Below are 18735 nucleotides of genomic sequence, written 5' to 3'. Positions count from 1 at the left end.
CTAGATGGGAACTTGCCTAGTGCAACTCCTTGTTCACAGTTTTGGGGCTTTAAAAATAATCGGAAATGAAAAGTTCTGGTTGGTCTGTTGTCGTCTGCATTTGTTTTCTCTGGGTTATAGGATCGTGGAAGTATAAAAGATGGTTTACTTCTGGAGCCTTTTCCTAGAGTCATAGTGGTGGCTTTCCTGAGGATTCCATACAGCTTCTCTTCACTACAAGGGCAGCCTCTGAGCTGTGACAAAGCCTAAGCCGTGAACGGACAGGTGCTGGTGCAACTGTTGTGGGCATTGAAGGGTGTGGTGGGTCCCTAGTCTGAGGCATTAGCAGTAAGTGGCTTGAGAAAGTGCATCAGGGGGCGTGGCCTGGCCACCAACAGCCAATGAGTAGGCTTGTAGGGGTAGGACTACAGATTATCTCTGGAGTCACACTTGTTTGGGATGTCCTGTACACATCCACAATTGGCAGAATTCCAAGGGTGGGCTCACTTGATCTGCAGGCCACGTGCACTTTTGGAGAGATGTTGGCAGTCTCTGGCTGCATGGGAGCCACTCGAGGCTTCTACCCTCACCTGCTGTTAGCACTGGTCACACAGCTGCATGAGCTGGCTCAAGGTGCTCATTCCCCTGACAGCCCTAAGGTTTGGGACCCTTCTCACTGAGGGCCACCTCACAGCCACGCCAGGTGAGGAGGTACCCTGGGATACCTGAGGGGTGGGACAGGCCTTCCTTGCACTCACTGTTCATTGCTCAACAGTTGGAACCTCCAGCTGCACTGTGAAGACCTTAAAGGCCCTGCTCACAGGGGATGGTGACCGAATGGTGGTCACATGTATGGAGCAAGCAGGAGGCTGGAGGAGACTGGTAGGAGCCCACACACACCTGGAGGGTGTCCTGCTGCTGGCCAGGTGAGGAGACACCCCAGGACAGTACAACAGGAGGAGGCTCCCTGCTGGCCAGGTGCGATGGTGGCATGGGGGAAGTGGTGGGGATGAGCCCTTCCAAGTGGAGGAAGAACTTCTTTTCCCCTACTCCAGTGCCATGGTGGCGCATGCTGACCATCATCTGCGAGGCCTTTTTACAGACTTGCTCCCTCAGCTACAAACCACCAATAAGCCGCAGCGCCTCACAGCTATGGCCTTCTTTACTGGGGTGAGCCTGTTTCCCAGAACAGTATAGTGAGGGGTGGCTGCCTGCTCAGACACAGAGATATACTGACTCTGTGTCCCTTTGCTTAGCTGTTGCAGAGCCAGCCCACTGCACAGCTCTTACGTGAAGAAGTCATCCTGGAGCGCCTTCGAACTTGGCAGGGTGACCCAGAGCCCACCGTGTGCTGGCTGGGCCTTCTTGGCCTTGGCCACCTTGCAATGAATCGTGGGAAGGTGTTGACCTGGTATGTGGGGCTTTGGGTTGTGCCCGTGGGCGTGGGTCCTGTTGGGCATTGTGATTCTCACGTGTCTACCACAGCTCAGGGAGGCAGAAGCGTGGGAATTTGACTGATTTCTCTCCATGTGGTGCTGGGCAGAGGCTGTGGGGCTCTGCCTGGGTGTGGAGGGAACTCAGTCTGAAGTCCCATGGGGGTAGGACTCTTGAGTGTGGGTCTCTGGGCTGATGTGGCTGACCCAGAGGCCATTGGTCTTGGTCTTTGGGCTCCCAGATGCCACTTGGAACACAGAAAAATAGAGACTGTTGTGGTGGATAGCCCTAGCCTCTTGTTGTCATGGTAACTCCACTCTGGGAGGGGCTGCGAAGGAGGAGTGAATCTTGTAAACCTTTTGTCCAATCAAATTTGTTAAATAAAGGCTACAGCCAGTGATTGGGCAGTAGAAGAGGAGTGGGAGGAGCCAGAGGCAGGGAAAGGAAAGAAGACGAGGAGAGCAGAGAGAGAGGGAGAGAAGCAGCGGAGTTGGCAGTTGGTTGAAGCAGAGGGCATACCAGATGGAGGGAGAGAAGATGAAGAAGGACTTGACCTAGGAAACCGCAAGTTGTTAAGAGCTCTCTTAGCCGGGGAAATAGTGTAGTTTAATGGTAAATCTGCCCAATCTAGGCATGCAGCATTCATTTGATACTTATTGACTTGTGTCTTTATTCTATGGACTCCCCATGGGCAAGAGATTTACCGCAACATGTGTGTGTGTGTGTGTGTGTGTGTGTGTGTGTGTGTGTACAGACAGGATCTCTCGTTGAACCTGGAGCTCACCAGTTCGGCTAAGCTAGTATTCAGATAGACCCAAGGATCCCCCATCTCTGCTTCCCACTACTGGAGTTAGGGAGGCTTCCCAGCATGCCTGGCTTGACCAGCTAGCACTTTATCCACTGATCCATCTCCCCAAGTGTTAGTCTCTTTTTCCCAATGAATACTGCTATGAGAAACCATTCTGAAACATTAGTCAGGTCTGTGACTAAGCTCCTATTGCACTGCTCTGAGAGAGAGAGAGAGAGAGAGAGAGAGAGAGAGAGAGAGAGAGAGAGAGAGAGCGCCGAGAGAGAGGAGAGGAGAATTGGGATTGGTGTGGACTTTTGCAACATCAAAGCCCATCCCCAGTGACACACCTCCTTCTCCTTCAAAAAAGGAGAAGTCCTAGTCCTTCTCAAGCAGTTCCAACAACTTGGGACCAGGTAATCAAGTGTGGGTCTAATAGGGCCACTTTCACTCAAGCTACTATAATCACTGGGTTCATAGTGAGTTTGATATGTAGTCTGGGGCAGGCAAGATTCTGTTTCAGAAAACAAAACAAATTTAGAGTCAGGACTTCCAGTTTCAGAATCCTCTTCCCCTCTTCCCATTGGATCATTCACAACACGTTGGCAGCTTTTACGAGCATTAGCTCTTCTTCCGACACATTCTTATCCAATTGCCCTCAAACCACAGGTGTCCTTGTCAAATGGTGTTAGATTCAACAGCATTTCAAGGTCCTCTGCTTACAGTGCTCTGGTTTGATTGCACTTGGAAAGAGGCACCTAGGAATTTGCTAGGAATGCTGTAACGTAACCCGCAGGCTGTGTGGGTTACCAGGCAGAAGTGTCTCTCCCTTCTGTGGGTTGGAATTCCAAACCATCAGCTGCTTTGCTTTCTCCTGAGGCCTCCTCTGTGGGTTAGAGATGGATCTTGGTCCTGATCTTGGTCCTGGTATCCTCACATGGTCTTCCCTCTGTGGGTACAAAGTGTCTGTCCTGCTGGTGTCTGTGTCTTGATGCTCTCATCTTAAGAACAGCTGTCAGATTGGCAAGTCCCACCATTTATGATCTCATTTAATTAAAGGATCACTCACAGTCCTCTCTGTGAGTATAGCTATGCTCTGAAGGACTGGCATTTAGGAATTCAACAGAGAAATGTGTAGGAACACAACTCAATCCCAAGCAGTGTCTATACTCACACTTGGTCCTGAGTGGTATTTTGGAGACATACTTAGAGCACTGATCAAACTCTAGTCCCCGTAGCTCTGCTACAGTTTGCTGCCTCTTTTACTGACCTCTGGGTTTTAATGACCTCAAAATGTTCAGGGCTAGGTGTGGTGATGCATAACCTTAGTCCCAGTACAGAGGCAGCGTCAGGGAGAACTCCAAGTTCTAGGCCAGCCTGGTCTACAGAGTGAGTTTCAGATATCCAGAGATATACACAAAAACCCTTTCCTGAAAACAAAATAAAATAAAGCAAAGCAAAAACCAGAATACCAAAACAACAACAAAAAATATTCACAGTTTACTTTATGTTATTTCACAAGTATATATATTTCTTTTCATAAACATATAATTCAGTGGGAATATTTTTATAGTAAATGTAAAGACATTCCAACAATAAGTACTTGATTTCCTGTATCTCTAAAATACAAGAGCATTTCCTACTTTATTTGGTTGTGTTCACTGCCTGTGTCCTCTCAAATACAAGTATTCAGTTTGGGTGTTTCCCAAGCAGTGATGTCACCCAGCTCTGAGCTTCCTTCTGCATCACGGCTCTAGGTTCATGATTCACCTGCATGTCACCATTCCTAAAGCGGTTTGTGCTTAGAGAATATTGAGACACACTGAGGTATGTGAGTCTGGAGGAAGTAGTTATGTGTTTGTGCTCGTTGCTTTAGTCACAGAACCCCCGTGTCCCCTCAGGGAAGTTTACTAAGGCTATACTGTGGTTTCCGTCTCTCTGAGATTGAAAATCAATCATGTCTTGAGGATGCTAACTTTTAGACATGGCTTTACTTTTTACCCTTATCTACTTCGCTTCCTGGAGATGTTTGGATGTCTTAATGATTTTCCAGAACATTCACTGTCCTTATTCTTAATATCTTATCGGAGGTAAGTTAAGAAGAGTTTGTATCAAAGACTGTTTCCATTTCTCATTCCTGTCTTTAGTTAGGTCTTCAGTTACAGAACCACTACGTTGCTCACTTAGTCCACTCAAACGTCTTCAAAACCATAGTGTAAAGTGGGCAGAAACCACCGTACAGCTTTAGTGAACTTAGTAAACATGGGTCTGTGTTGCGCCTGCGTTGTTCTCTGAGCTGCAATGGGCAAACGTACTTGAGCACTTTTGCACAAATGCTGTCCTTTTACCTGTTGCTCTAGTGGGCTGTTTCTAAACACGCCCAGGCATTGCACTGGATCTGGCCCCTGGGTGTTCATTATAGGCTAGATTTTTAAACTGCTTGTTTAGTTATAATACCCTTTCCTCACTGGGGTTTTTAATAAGAAAACCAAACCAAAACAAGAGACCAAATAAAGAAAACAAAAAGAATGGTAGGAATAGTCCCTGGACCCAAGAAAATGAGGAGCTAAATGGCTGGGCAATCAGGCTACAGGTGGCTGGTGAAATGTTTTCAGAGTTGATTAGTTTGTTGCACTAGTTGATTTTTCTGGAGAGTAGTCTCTAGTTCATTTGCCACAGTACAGCCTCTTAAGCTTTATCAATGTGTTTACAGCTAACATTTCCAAAAGTTCTGTAATCTCTCTCTCTCTCTCTCTCTCTCTCTCTCTCTCTCTCTCTCTCTCTCTGTCTCTCTCTCTGTCTCTCTCTCTGTCTCTCTCTCTTTCTCTCTCTCTCTTTCCCAGGAAAATTAAATGTCACTGCTTTCTCTTTCCCAGGAAAATTAAATGTCACTGCTTCAAAAACAGATGTTCTGAGACCAGTTATGACTGAGGAGAAGGGCACACAAACTGGAGAGATACATGACCTCAAGGACATGCTGGACACGAAGGAGCGGATGGTCAATGTTCTCCAGAAGAAGATAGAAAATCTTCAGGAACAACTAAGAGATAAAGAGAAGCAGATGAGCAGCTTGAAAAAGCAAGTCAAGTCTCTGCAGGTGGACACAACTAACATGGACACAGCTCTGACAATGCTGAAGGAGGCTCTTGCAGACAAAGAGCAGACAATTGAATGTTTAAAGGAGCAGCAGGACAGAGATGAGCGAGAGAAGCAAGAGGAGATTGAAACCTACAAAAAAGATCTTAAAGACTTGAAAGAAAAGGTCAGCCTATTGCAAGGAGACCTCTCAGAGAAGGAGACTTCTCTCTTGGATCTCAAAGAGCGTGCTTCTTCCCTGGTTTCCTCAGGACTATAAAAGGACTCACGGCTCAAGACCTTAGAAATTGCTCTTGAGCAGAAGAAGGAAGAGTGCCTAAAAATGGAGAGATCTAATCGAACTTTAAAGGAGATGCTTAATAGGCAAAAGGAATCAATAAGAACCCCCAAAGATGAATTCTATATTGCTTTATTAAACTTAAATTTTTTGAATATTAATGAACAAAACACCACAGTCGCTGAGAAACATTGGATGGTGGATAAAACTACTGAACTAAATCAATCTGTTTATATTAAGGTTATTATGACGTCAGAATGGAAAGTGGGAAATGTATTATGCTGGGGGAGAGGTTATGTTTATGTTTCCACAGGAAAAGAAAAGCTGTGGGTTCCTTCTAAAATGATAAAGATCAGAAATGACAAAGGGAGACCCCCTGAAGCTCTAGTCGACACAGAAGAAAAGGGAGACTAACTCAACCAACCAAATGGGTGATGTATATATGGTGTTATGTCTCTTATATGGACTTAACTGGCTGGGACTAAAATGTCAATACAAAGCCAAGAACATTTAATTGGGTAATAATTTCTCATGACCTAATACATGCCATCCTTTATGAGGGCATGTATATAAGTTATATATAGTTTGATTAAGTAATCAAACTAACCTGAAGAGGGCAGTGGCCTTTCTTTATTGATCTTCATTGACAAAGCTGTGTGCCCTACATGTTCCACGTGAATGTTTTTATAAAACTACCTGTTGCTTTTAAGTTTTATATGTTACAGGATGAAAGAAGAGAAACTCAGCCCTAGCATGATTTATACTCGGGGATTCTGTGAGTCTCTAGGACCTCCTATTCCAGCTTCGTGCTTGATTTTACTGCAACTGCATCGAAGCCGCTTCTTTTAAGGACTTGCTTCCAGAACTTTTCCAGAACATCTAGCTTGCCTGTCCAGCCTTTCTGACTGTAACAGTTATGGTGTCAGCTTTGCTATGAACTTTCTCAGTACACAGTGACTTCAAGGCAAATGATGCCAGCTAGCTCTCCTTTGACTAAGCCAATTTTCCTGTTTCCCTTTGGGCCCCCAGATGGGAATTCTTCGCCCCAATTCAGCTGGAAGCAGACAAAAGGAGATCATCGCCCCAGTTCCTTATGTTGGGGTGGATGGTTCTGGTTACTTTGTAAATTATACTTGTGTTGTAATTTAAGGAATACTTTACAAATGTAGCTTCAGACAGGAAGGGAATTAGAGAGCTAAATCTCAGGAATTAAGTGGGATTAATATTTTACTCTTATATAGGCATTGTGCCTGTATAACTCATACAGAAATACAAAGCTTAGACTCAGTTAAAAAAAATAGGTATATCTTACATTGGTAAGAAATCTTTATAATAATTACAAGGTTGAAATTATAATCTCTTACATTGATATGGAATTTATATTAATATATTACTCTCATGTAGGCATTGTACCTATATATCTTATTTAGAAATACAAGGCTTAGACCCAGTCCTTTTTAATCAAAAAAAAAAAAATATTAGTGGAAAGGAATTAACAGACAACTGTTCAGATTGCCTTACATAGTTGATTTTCAAAAACGTCAGAAATCCATAGAATTGACATTACAAACATTCTTATATAAACATTTATTTTATTGGAGACCTATCTGATCCTGACAGCTTCCCAGTCTTGGATTCTAAGAAGAAATTGAGCATCTTTGGAGTTACACCAGTTGTGGTGTGACATCCACTAGGCAAGAATTGCCTCTTTTCATCTACAGATGAAATAGTGTGCAAAAAGGAAACACACTTGCAGAATAGTCGACTGGTTATATCTGCCAAGACAGAGTAATCAGCCCTTAGTAATTCTGCATTACTAGGTCTGTCAGATGATTCCTGGGCCAGAAGGCTGAAGACCAGATGCTCCAACGTTTTGAAATAAGGAACTGTCTAGATGTTCAGTGGTCTATTTAAATTGGTTGAGTTTAGAAGCCACACTTTGTGCTTCCCATATCTTGATTTAACTGAGTCATTCTGGATTTCTGATGGGGTTGAAGATTTATAATCTCACAGTCAACCCAGGCTATTTACTTTGAGAGGATGGTTTTCAGATGCTATTCATTTTGAAGACAAGACATAAGCCAGGTTCAGAACTAAGTTTTTTAATTGAGAGAGATGGCAAAGGTTCTATTTAGTTAACAAAAATGATGGACTGGGTGTTAGGTTTATCTTATACTTTAACAATCACAACATGGTAATATAATTAGAGTTCAATTAATATGTGAAAAGAAAAAAAATTTTTTTTATTATTGGACAAAAAGGGGGAAATGTGGTGGATAGCCCTAGCCTCTTGTTGTCATGGTAACTCCACTTCTGGGAGGGGCTGCGAAGGAGGAGTGAATCTTGTAAACCTTCTGTCCAATCAAATTTGTTAAATAAAGGCTACAGCCAGTGATTGGGCAGTAGAAGAGGAGTGGGAGGAGCCAGAGGCAGGGAAAGGAAAGAAGAGGAGGAGAGCAGAGAGAGAGGGAGAGAAGCGGCGGACTTGGCAGTTGGTTGAGGCAGAGGGCAGTTGATGGAGGGAGAGAAGATGAAGAAGGCCTTGACCTAGGAAACCGCAAGTTGTTAAGAGCTCTCATAGCCAGGGAAATAGTGTAGTTTAATGGTAAATCTGCCCAATCTAGGCATGCAGCATTCATTTGATATTTATTGACTTGTGTCTTTATTCTATGGACTCCCTATGGGCAAGAGATTTACCGCAACAGACTGTGGGTGTGTGGGCAAGACCAGTCCGCAGCCAAGAGGGACAAGGGAGGGCAAGCCCCAACAGTGCCTTGCAGGTAGAAACTCTTGGTTATGCCACTAGATTGGCACTCTCTTGCGACTTGCTTGGCATTCACTTGGCTGGGTTGTCTAGCTTAGTTGAGTTGGCAGAGCTCCGTGGCTGGAATGCAGAGAGGTCCTCTAGGAGGGAGATTAGGCGGTGGCGGCACATCAGTTAAAGGCCTTCTCCACAGTTCTCCATGGCAAGCCCCAAAGACATGAGAAAGTCCATGGTTTCAAAGGGTTTATTGTCATGACAGAAAGTAGATGAATCTGGTTGTACACCCCCCTCCCCTCTCAAGGCAGACCTGAGTTAAATAGGGAAGGATAAGAATCTGGGAAAGAATGCTTAATTAGCTACGCCCTCTGGCCTTCAGGTATCTCATTTCTATGGAAATCTCTCCAGGCTGAGGCCTGTAGTTACACCCTCTACCTTTGGATGGGCTTATAGGGGCATTGCCCTACATGACTGGAAGGTGCTGATCAATGGAGGTCTTAGACCACTTGTCAGGAGCCTGGGGACTGGGAGTGAGGCCGAACACCTACTGTCTCCCATTAGGGTCCAGGATTTGAGGCCTGTGCTCGACCAGGAACCAAACTACCCTTCACAGTCCCACACTGGTACTGCCGGATGATGTGGGCTTAAGGTAGAGTCTGGAAAGGTCCAGCCATGAGTCCTGTCTTTACAGATAAGGCATGTGACCACATTGCTGCCAGTCCTCCTCAGAGCACTGGGTGAAGGTGATATGCGGCTCGTGGGTGCTGCGCTAGGCTCACTGAGGAGACTACTGCTGCAGCCCGGAGCACCCATGAGACTCCTCAGGTCTGAATTGGGACCACGCCTCCCACTGCTACTGGATGATGTGAGCAAAATACTGCCCTGTGGTCCCACTGTTGTCCCCCTTGGACTGGTCCACAGATGCTTAGTCCTACCCACAGGCTCTGCCTACATTCCCCACCCAGTGGCCTGTGGACCTGCCACCAGATTAAGGCCTAATCTGCAGCCCTGATGAGGCCTCTTCCCACCTTACTCTTCACGGATCTCTCCCCTTTTTTTTTTTTTTTTTGGTTTTTCGAGACAGAGTTTCTCTGTGTAGCCCTGGCTGTCCTGAAACTCACTCTGTAGACCAGGCTGGCCTCAAACTCAGAAATCCTCCTGCCTGTGGCTCCCAAGTGCTGGGATTAAAGGCATGTGTCACCACTGCCCGTCGATCTCTCTCATTCTTCCTTGAGCTCTGACTATATTATCACAGGCACAAAGGCTCAGGACTCCTTGGAACACTGGTACGGCGGGGCCAGCGGGGGCTCTGGTTGGGGCTTCAGGGACCCCTGCGAAAATTGGTGCTGCAGAGTCTGGTGCTGCTGTTGCTGTGCCTACATGACTCCAGTCAGGATGCTGCTGAGGTCAGTGTTCTGTCCCATATCTGTCGCATGCTGTACTTTCCCTCCTATCTTGTGGCCTCTGTGAAGGTTTCAAGCTTAGGGACAAGAACCTCAGGAACCCTTAGGTCCAGGTCTTCTCTTGGGATGCTATACTGAGCACCTCTCCCTGGGCTTTGCCAACCTTCTCTGGCCACCTTCCCTTTCTTTCCACCAATTGCCATCTCCTGGACCCCTAACCCTGCTTGCTTCCTCCATTGCAGAGCTCAGAGTGGACACTAGCCTGCTGTGATCAGGCCCTTCGATGGGGCCTGCTGGAGGAGATGGTGACTGTGGCTCACTACGACAGCCCTGAGGCTCTCAGCCGTGTCTGCCACCACCTGGTTAGTAGGGAAAGCACCAGGGTCTAATCAGCTGCTCACTTGTCATTAGAGTCTACAGTCCACTCTCCTTCAAAACAGAGTCTCCACCTGCGCTAAACATGACCACCATGTTCCTGTGAGGCCAGGCCACAGCCTTTGTTCGTGTTATCTGCTCCAGTCCCTTGTCCATGAAAGACTGAAACTTTCATCCTGTCACGAGCATTTGTGTTCCTAGGTTCACCAGTATCCAAGTCACATGCAACATTTCCTGAGTCAGACCCAGGGCTACCTGCGGAGCCCACAGGATACCTTGCGCAGGGCAGCCACTGTGCTGATAGGTGAGGCCACCTTACCCACTTAGGGCTCTGAGGGCTGGGCCAGTGTTTTCTAGGGCTGTGCAGACCTCACTGTTTTGCTTTGGTACAGGATTCCTGGTCTATCATACTAGCCCCAAAGGAGTCAGTCAGGACCTGTTGGACTCTCTGTCATGTTAGGTGTTATTACCTGGATTGTTTTCATTTGCACTATTAATCTGGAATGAACTACAATCCAGAAAAGGAGGGCATAATTGTGATCCTGTCGCCTTCCTCTCTGAACAGCAGAAAGAAAGCACGACTCCGAGTTCTTCTCCAAGCAGTTGATTCAGGCTCTTGGGTAAAAAAATGTCTACCCTCACCTCCCAAGTCCGGCTCATAACCCTAAAGGCTTGCCAATCATTATTAGCCACGTGGTGCAATGTTAGGGGCACTCTACAGGCAAAAGCTGCTTATGAATTATTCTTCCCTTATAAGGCTTGTTTCTCAGGCTACAAGCGAAGGCCTGGCTGCTTGCCAGGTGCCATCTTTGAGAGCAGCTTTCCACATGATCCAGATCTTGAGACTGGAGGAAACAGGATTTTGATCTGGATCTTGAGGCACAGTGGCCATGAGAAGAGTAGTGTTAATAATTTAATAAATCCTGGTTCAGGGTTGCTATGGCCTCAATGGTTTATGTCTCCAGATGAAAGACACACATAGAGCCTTTAGATTTTAATATGCCTTAAGCAGCACAATAGCTGGGCAACTGCCTAACCACCATGTTGTTAGAATCTACTCTGCCAATAATTTCGAGTAACTACTTACTATTTTCTGTGTTCCATCATGGCTGCTCTAGACCCAACTGAGCATGTCTCTGGACCACATTCTCTTGGTCCCTTTACATGGCAGGTCTGCTGCTCTGCCCTGTACTCTTCTCTGGCATAGCTTCTCTCCTCCTCCCTGTCTTCTCCTTGATGTCCCAATCCACCAGAAGAGGCTCCAACAGGCTCTCCTTAAGACCCCAGCCTTACATCTCTCTGACCTGACTCGTCCATTGTCTCTCTATGTAACTGAAAAGGAGGGATTTGCCCTTTGAGTCTCAGGTCACCAACTGGGACCATCTTTTGCACCTGTAGTATACTTGTCAAAAAGACTAGATCTAACCATCCAGGGATGGGCACCTTGTTTTTGTACCTTAGCAGCTGCTGAACTCCTTACTCAAGTGTCAGAGAAACTAACCTTGGGATCACCTGTAACTGTCCTCTCTTCTCACAACCTGTCAGAGCACCTAACTTATAAAGGCTTACAGACTCTACCTTCCTCCAGGGTTCTTTCTCTTCAGGTAGCACTAATAGAAGACTCCACCCTCACCTTCCAATCATGCTCACCTCTTACTATTTCCAATCTTCTTCCTAGACCTAATACTAACTACTCCCTATCTCACTCCTGCACTGAAACTTTAGAGGAACTGTTAACTCATCCTTCACACATACAGGAGGGCACATTGCCTCAAGCCATCTATACCTGGTATACAGATGAAAGTTCCTTTCTACATGAAGGGGCCAGGCTTTGCCATAGTGTCAGACACCAACCAAGGTGGTGGAGGTACAGGCCCTTCCTGCCCATACCACCAACCCACAGGCTGCACTCATAGCCCTTACCCATGCCTTCCAGCTGGCACAGGGACAATCCCTCACCACCTACACAGATTCTCAATATGCTTTCCATATCCTACTGTCCCACACTGCTATCTGGAAGAAGCACAGGTTACTTACCAAGAAAGGAAGATCAGTAACTAATGTAAACCAAATTATGTCCATGCTAAAGGCCTCCCATCTTCCCACAGCTATTTGGATTGTCCACTGCAGATATCACCAGAAGGACAACTCTATTGTCTTCAAGGGAAACAACTGAGGTGACAAGGCAGGTAGAGCTGCGGCCCTTAGGGGCCTAGACACATTTCACACACACACACCCCCCCCCGGACATTCTTACACTGAAACCCACATCCACATCTACACTCCATGACACTCGTCAAACTCTGTCCTATCTTTACCAACTCCTTCATCCTAACAGCCAAGTGTTACCTTATTTTGTTAAGACCCACCTACATCCTTCTCCCGAGGACTTAAGTTTCTTTCTTTCTTTTCTTTTTTTTTTGGGGGGGTGGTTTTTTTTTTTTTTCCAAGCCAGGGTTTCTCTGTGTAGTCCTGGCTGTCCTGGAACTCACTCTGTAGACCAGGCTGGCCTTGAACTCATAAATCTGCCTGCCTCTGCCTCCCAAGTGCTGGGATTAAAGGCGTGTGCCACCACTGCCCACCCGGACTTAAGTTTCATAAAATTTACCACTGCTTCTTGCAAAATCTGTCAGATGCCAGATCCCAACTCAAAGTAATGTAGCACCCCTTTTCCTACCCATCAGGCTAGAGATTCCCTTCCTGGAACTGACTGGCAACTTGACTTTACCCACATGCCCACTGTCAAATGTGCCAAGTACCTCCTGGTCTTGGTGGACACCTTCTCAGTCTGGGTAGAGGCTTTTCCCACAGCTAACAAAACGGCTCAGACAGTCTCTGATCTCCTCCTCCAAGAGATCATCCCCTGATTTGGTGTCCCAGCCTCCTTCCAGTCAGACAATGGTCCTAAATTTACTTCTCAGAATTCTCAAATTTTATCTAAGGTCCTAGACATCCCCTGGCATTTTCACATTCCCTATCATTCTTAATCTTCAGGTAAGATAGAAAGAACTAACCACTCTTTAAAAACCACTCTTGTCAAGCTGTCACAGGAACTTCATCTTGACTGGGTGAAACTCTTACCTCTGGCTCTTTTCAGGCTACAAGTTCTCCCCAAGCAGCCTCTCCTCATCTCACCATTTGAACTCATGTATGGACGTCCAGTTCTAACTCCTGGTCTTTCACCTAAATGCTCTCCCCTCCCAGACCATCTACTCACCCCATTACTGTTGAAGTCCGCACTGCCTCATGCTTTGGGGCTACTAATTTGCTGTCTACACTGCCCCATGCTTTGGGGCTAAGTGCTCTGGTCAAGAGAGAGAGTGGGGATGGAGGCGCAAGAGACTCAAAGAATGGAGACAAGACAGGGCGTGTGGTCAAGTCTCGTTTACTGTCTCCCACAGACTATATTCACACCTCCTACTGACTACCTCCTACTGACCACCACCTATTGACTTCTCCTATTGACTCTATTACAAGGAAATCCTGGGTATTTATAAGCACAAGCAGGAGAACACAGGTGAAGACATTTTACCACATGAACCATGTAGCTGGCGTCACTAAACAGCAAAACAAGCTATGTGGGATAAACAAGATGTTTGTCAGAGTGTGCTCAGCTGTTGTAGGCTTTTGAAAAACAAGTCTCTATCAGGGTATATGGCTCCAGATGGCTGCAAAGATGATAGCTGCTTTCTAGTCGCTTTCTGCTTAAAGTCGGCTCCCAACACATTACTTTGTCACTTCCGTTCTCTCTTGTGGAACTTTGCTGACCACCATCTACCTCCACCACACACTGTCTCCTGTCCACCTACTCTCAATATTAGAGACCAAGTCCTTCTCTCCCCTCCTGATCACCAGCTTTCACCCCTCTCTCCCAAATGGCAGGGCCTTTTAAGGTAATTCTTGTGGCCCCTACAGCTGCTAAACTTGAAGGACTCCTGCATTGGGTCCACCTGTCTCACCTCAAGCCTTTCATCTCTCCACCTAAAATTGACTCTTCTTCATACACATTGACCCTAACAGGACCATGCTGTTTTAAGTTCCAGAGAACATCGAGTTTACCCACCTTGTCCTCAATCCCAGAAAATGAAAGTCCACTCTGGCAGCCGAGCTTGACCTCACTGGACTAGACATGGGTTTCTCGTCCTCCCCCTGCTGCTTGTTTCCATTCATGTCAGCTCTTCCATCTGAAGATTCAAGGTTCAAGAGACCCTGACAGATAACAAACAGTCTTTCCAAACAGGGTCAGGAAACTGCTCCATAGCTGGATGCCAGGAACCAACCCCAATTACTATCATCCCTATATCTGTTGTCGCATCTAAATAGTATGTTCTCTATACGTGCTTTCTCTTTGACCAGACAGAAGATTATTGTAGAAAGTGGTCAGATGATTATGGGGGCTGCCCATATTGGTCTTGTCAGATACATATGCTAGGATCACGGACCAACCATTTCTTCTCCCAACACTGCAAGACACTCTTTTCTACATACAGGACTGGAGGGATTCCAGTTGTGGTGCTTCAGAACTGACTGGGACCAGATGTCCTGATAGCTCTAGGAGATGGTCCTCCCAGGTTCCTCCAAGAATTATGCAGTTTTTAGGGAACTTCCTGTTACAGGATTACCAGCTGCTGTCCACAGAGGAACCTGATACACAAATCTACCAAGTGGACCCTGATGGTGAAAGCCAGTTACTCCCCAAAATGCACTCCACCCCTACGCAGCAGAAAGAAGTTGAAGAGATACTGTGCCTCAACTCTCCTTTTACCATCAGCTTCCCCTCCTCATTTTTTTCTTACCTTTAAAATAAAAAAGGGAGGTATGTTGGTATCAGGCTCTGAACCCAGTGACATCACATCTAGGTGACCCCCACATCGTTGCCAATGCAACTGCCATACATTCCCAGAATCCACCTGGCTACCTCACCTTTACCTGGGAGAGTCTATGTCACCGCCCATATAAAACAGGCAGAATCCCCTGACCTTGCTCTCTTCTTCCTCTTTCTTCTCCTTTTCTTTCTTTCTGTCTTTCTTTCTTTCTTTCTTTCTTTCTTTCTTTCTTTCTTTCTTTTTTTCATCTTTTCCCTCTACTTCTCCCCTTCCCCATCTTTGCCCTATATACTAAATAATACCCACTTGGAACAGTTTGGTCTGCTGTGGTCTGTTCTAAGCCGTGTGTGGACATCTATCAGGTTTGCCTCAAGGAATGGCTAATAGCCTTGCATTATAAATATATTAAAAAATTGTTGTTGCTTTAATACAAGAAGAGTTTGAATCTTTCAGTGTATATTATTCATTGTATAATATTTTATTAGCTGATCTCTCTGAATGAGTTTTTCTGCAAGGCTTTGGTTTGAAGTAATCAGCTTTAAAATTTTGGAGTGATTGTTGCTCCAGAAAAGATTCAAAGGCAATATGTTTTTTGTTTGTTTGTTTTTTTCGAGACAGGGTTTCTCTGTGTAGCCCTGGCTGTCCTGGAACTCACTCTGTAGACCAGGCTGGCCTTGAACTCAGAAATCTGCCTGCCTCTGCCTCTCAAGTGCTGGGATTAAAGGTGTGCACAACCACTGCCTGGCAGGCAATATATTTTTAATATTTGGGACCTGAATTAAATTCTAAGCAGAATGTGGCACAGAAAACTCTACTAAGAAAGGATAGTTGGGGCTAGAGAGATGGCTCAGCTGTTAAAGGCTAGGCTCACAACTAAAGATATAAGAGTTCAATTCCCAGCAACCACATGGTGGCTCACAATCATCTGTAATGGGATCTAGTGCCCTCTTCTGGCTTGCAGGTGTACAGGCAAAAAAAATTTTCGTTTACTTTTAATGATATTCAAAAGTTGTTAGGAGATATTAATTAGCTAAAACCTCATCTTAAGCTTACCATAGGAGAACTTGAACCTCTTTAATATTCTCAAGAGGGATGCAAATCCTAATTTCCCTTGACAATTAACTGATGAAGGAGGAATAGCTGTGCAGAAAATAAACAAAACTGTTAGTTATCAACAGATACATTATATAGACTATGAAAAATTGTTGGCTGTTTTTGTTATTGCTACTCATGTGCTCACAGCAGTTATTTGGCAAAAAAGAAATCATAAATGTGGATTCATCTTTCTTCATCTGCAAGTAAAGTTTGAACATCTTATTATGATATTTTTATTGTGTTAGTCCAGAATTGTCAGATATAATCCTGAAAGTACTTTGGATGAAATGTTTATTCCTTATTCCAAATAGCAATTTAATTGGTTATTGGAGAATACTGATATTTGGCCTATTACATGGCAAACTTTTTAGGCAAATTTAATAATCATTATCCAAAAGACAAATTGTTACAAGTTTCCTCTATGCATGCTTTTATATTTCCTGTAAATTTGCATGCAGCCCATAGAAAAGATGTTTACTGTTTTTACAGACAGCTCATCTATTAAGAAGGCAGTATATGTAATTAGATCACATGTTCATTTTCTTGAGGTTCCCCCTGCTTCAGCACAAATAATTGAATTACATGCTGTAGCCACTGTTTGAAATGTGGAAAGAAATCAAGCTTTCAATTTGTATACTCATATCTAGTATATAGCTCATGATTTATAATTGCTTAAAAGTGCTCCTTTTTTAGATATTGCTAATTCTCAAATTTTACAGTTATTTATACAAATACAGCTTAATTTAAGAACCATGTACTGTTCCTTAACTTTATAAGACATTTAAGAGATAATACTGGATTGCCTGGACCCTAGGGCAATGCCACAGCAGATTTGTATACAAGACAGATTATAGACCTTACAGAAACAATTGGCCATTCAATCTTAGTCTTTACATCATCAAAATAGTAATAGCTTGAGACAATAATTTAGCATTTGTAGAAAGTGTGGAAGTCAAATTACAAAAAAAAAAATTGTTCTCAGTATCCTCAATTTTTTATAATGGTGTTAAGCCTTGAGGACTTATACATAATCAATTTTGGCAAATGGATGTTACTCATTGTTGATTTTGGAAAATTAAAATATGTACATGTGACTTGACACTTTTTTAGGCTTTCTAGTTGCAACTGCTTTAACAGGAGAAGCAACTAAAATATAATTAGTTACTTCCTACATTATTATTTTTTCTTTCTTTCTTTTTTTTTTTGTTTTTTTTTTTGTTTTTTTTTTTTTTTTTTTTTTTCGAGACAGGATTTCTCTGTGTAGCCCTGCCTGTCCTGGAACTCACTCTGTAGACCAGGCTGGCCTAGAACTCAGAAATCCGCCTGCCTCTGGCTCCCAAGTGCTGGGATTAAAGGCGTTTGCCACCACTGCCTGGCGCCTACATTATTTTTCAATGCTTGGTGTTCCATATCAGATTATAGACAATGGAACTGACAATCGAAGTCAAACATTTGAGATATTTTATTGACAATTTAATATTACTCATATTACTGAGATTTCTTATTATCCTCAAGGACAAGAAATTGTGAAACTGATGTTGTCAGACTTTAAAATAATATCTTCATAACTCTCTGAGTGTGAAAGGAGCAGCTACTGGCACTTCTGCCCCGGTTTTGCAAGGAACTGTGAAAAATTGGCTCTTAAAAAAACTAAAGAGGGGGAATTATACCCTTCAAGAACACCAAAAGTACACCTTGCTTTTCTCTTACAATTTCTTGCAAACTCATGCTAAAGGTCAGTCTGCAGTAGATCATCACTGGTATCCAGTCACCTCCAGCTTATTTGCCAGGATCAAATGGAGAGATGCCCTAAGTAATATAATACACGGAATGGTCCTGACCCTGTTTTAATTTGGGGTCATGGTTCCCTCTGTGTTTATTCAGAAAAAGAAAATGGAGCCTGATGGGTGCCTGAAAGATTGGTCCATCAAGTGGACATGAAGACCCCCAAACTTGGGAGACCCTTCCTCAAGTCTCAGGAAATCACAACCACCCCAAAATCACAAGAAATCATACCTGGATGCAATCAGCAGAGGTTTATTGTGGAGAGTTGGCTAGTCAATGGTCAAAACTGCTCGTCCACTCAGGAACAGAATTTTGACAAAAGGCCCGCAAGCTGAGAGGTTTTTTTTTTGTTTTTGTTTTTTAATAGCATTGGGTGGGGAAAGGAAGGCATTTTGTGCGGTTACACATGATTGGTTGCATTTTCGCTTGGCTACACATGATTGGTTGTTTTACAAATTTTGAACATAACACTGGGAAGACCAAGGGAGGGAGGGGTAACCAAGAACAGTGGAACATTCCAGAGGAATCCAGCCCAAATGATCCAGAGTCATGTGAAAATCACTCTGCACACTCATTCCTCTCAAGAATGTAGCTTTACCACATCACTGTGCCCTACCCTGTCATTTACCAACTATTTCAGATTAACTATTTTTCTTCCCTGAGGCTTGAGGAATGTTAATCTAGCAAGTGTCCTCTGATTCAGGGATAATGTCCTCCACCTGGAATGTGTCTGGGGCAGTGAAGGCCTGAAATCTTATTTTCAGTTCTGCGTTCTTGAACTTACACTCTTTCTGCTCAGGTCTAAGGGCAAAGAAAAAGCCTGCATATTTTTCACAAAATGGTCTTTATAATTTTTCACTCTACAGACACAGATCTTGAGCCTAATAATTATGATTCTAATGATAAAACTGGCTCAA

At 44.3% G+C, this 18735-nt stretch overlaps 1 pseudogene; it reads left to right on the top strand.

Moving 5' to 3' along the window:
* The window catches only part of LOC117719263 (maestro heat-like repeat-containing protein family member 6), a 53055-nt pseudogene that overhangs the window by 3461 nt on the left and 30859 nt on the right, over positions 1–18735 (top strand).

The sequence above is a fragment of the Arvicanthis niloticus genome, chromosome 13 (genome assembly GCF_011762505.2).
Source record: "Arvicanthis niloticus isolate mArvNil1 chromosome 13, mArvNil1.pat.X, whole genome shotgun sequence".
Classification (NCBI taxonomy): domain Eukaryota; kingdom Metazoa; phylum Chordata; class Mammalia; order Rodentia; family Muridae; genus Arvicanthis; species Arvicanthis niloticus.
This window is presented reverse-complemented; position numbering and strand designations above follow the sequence as displayed.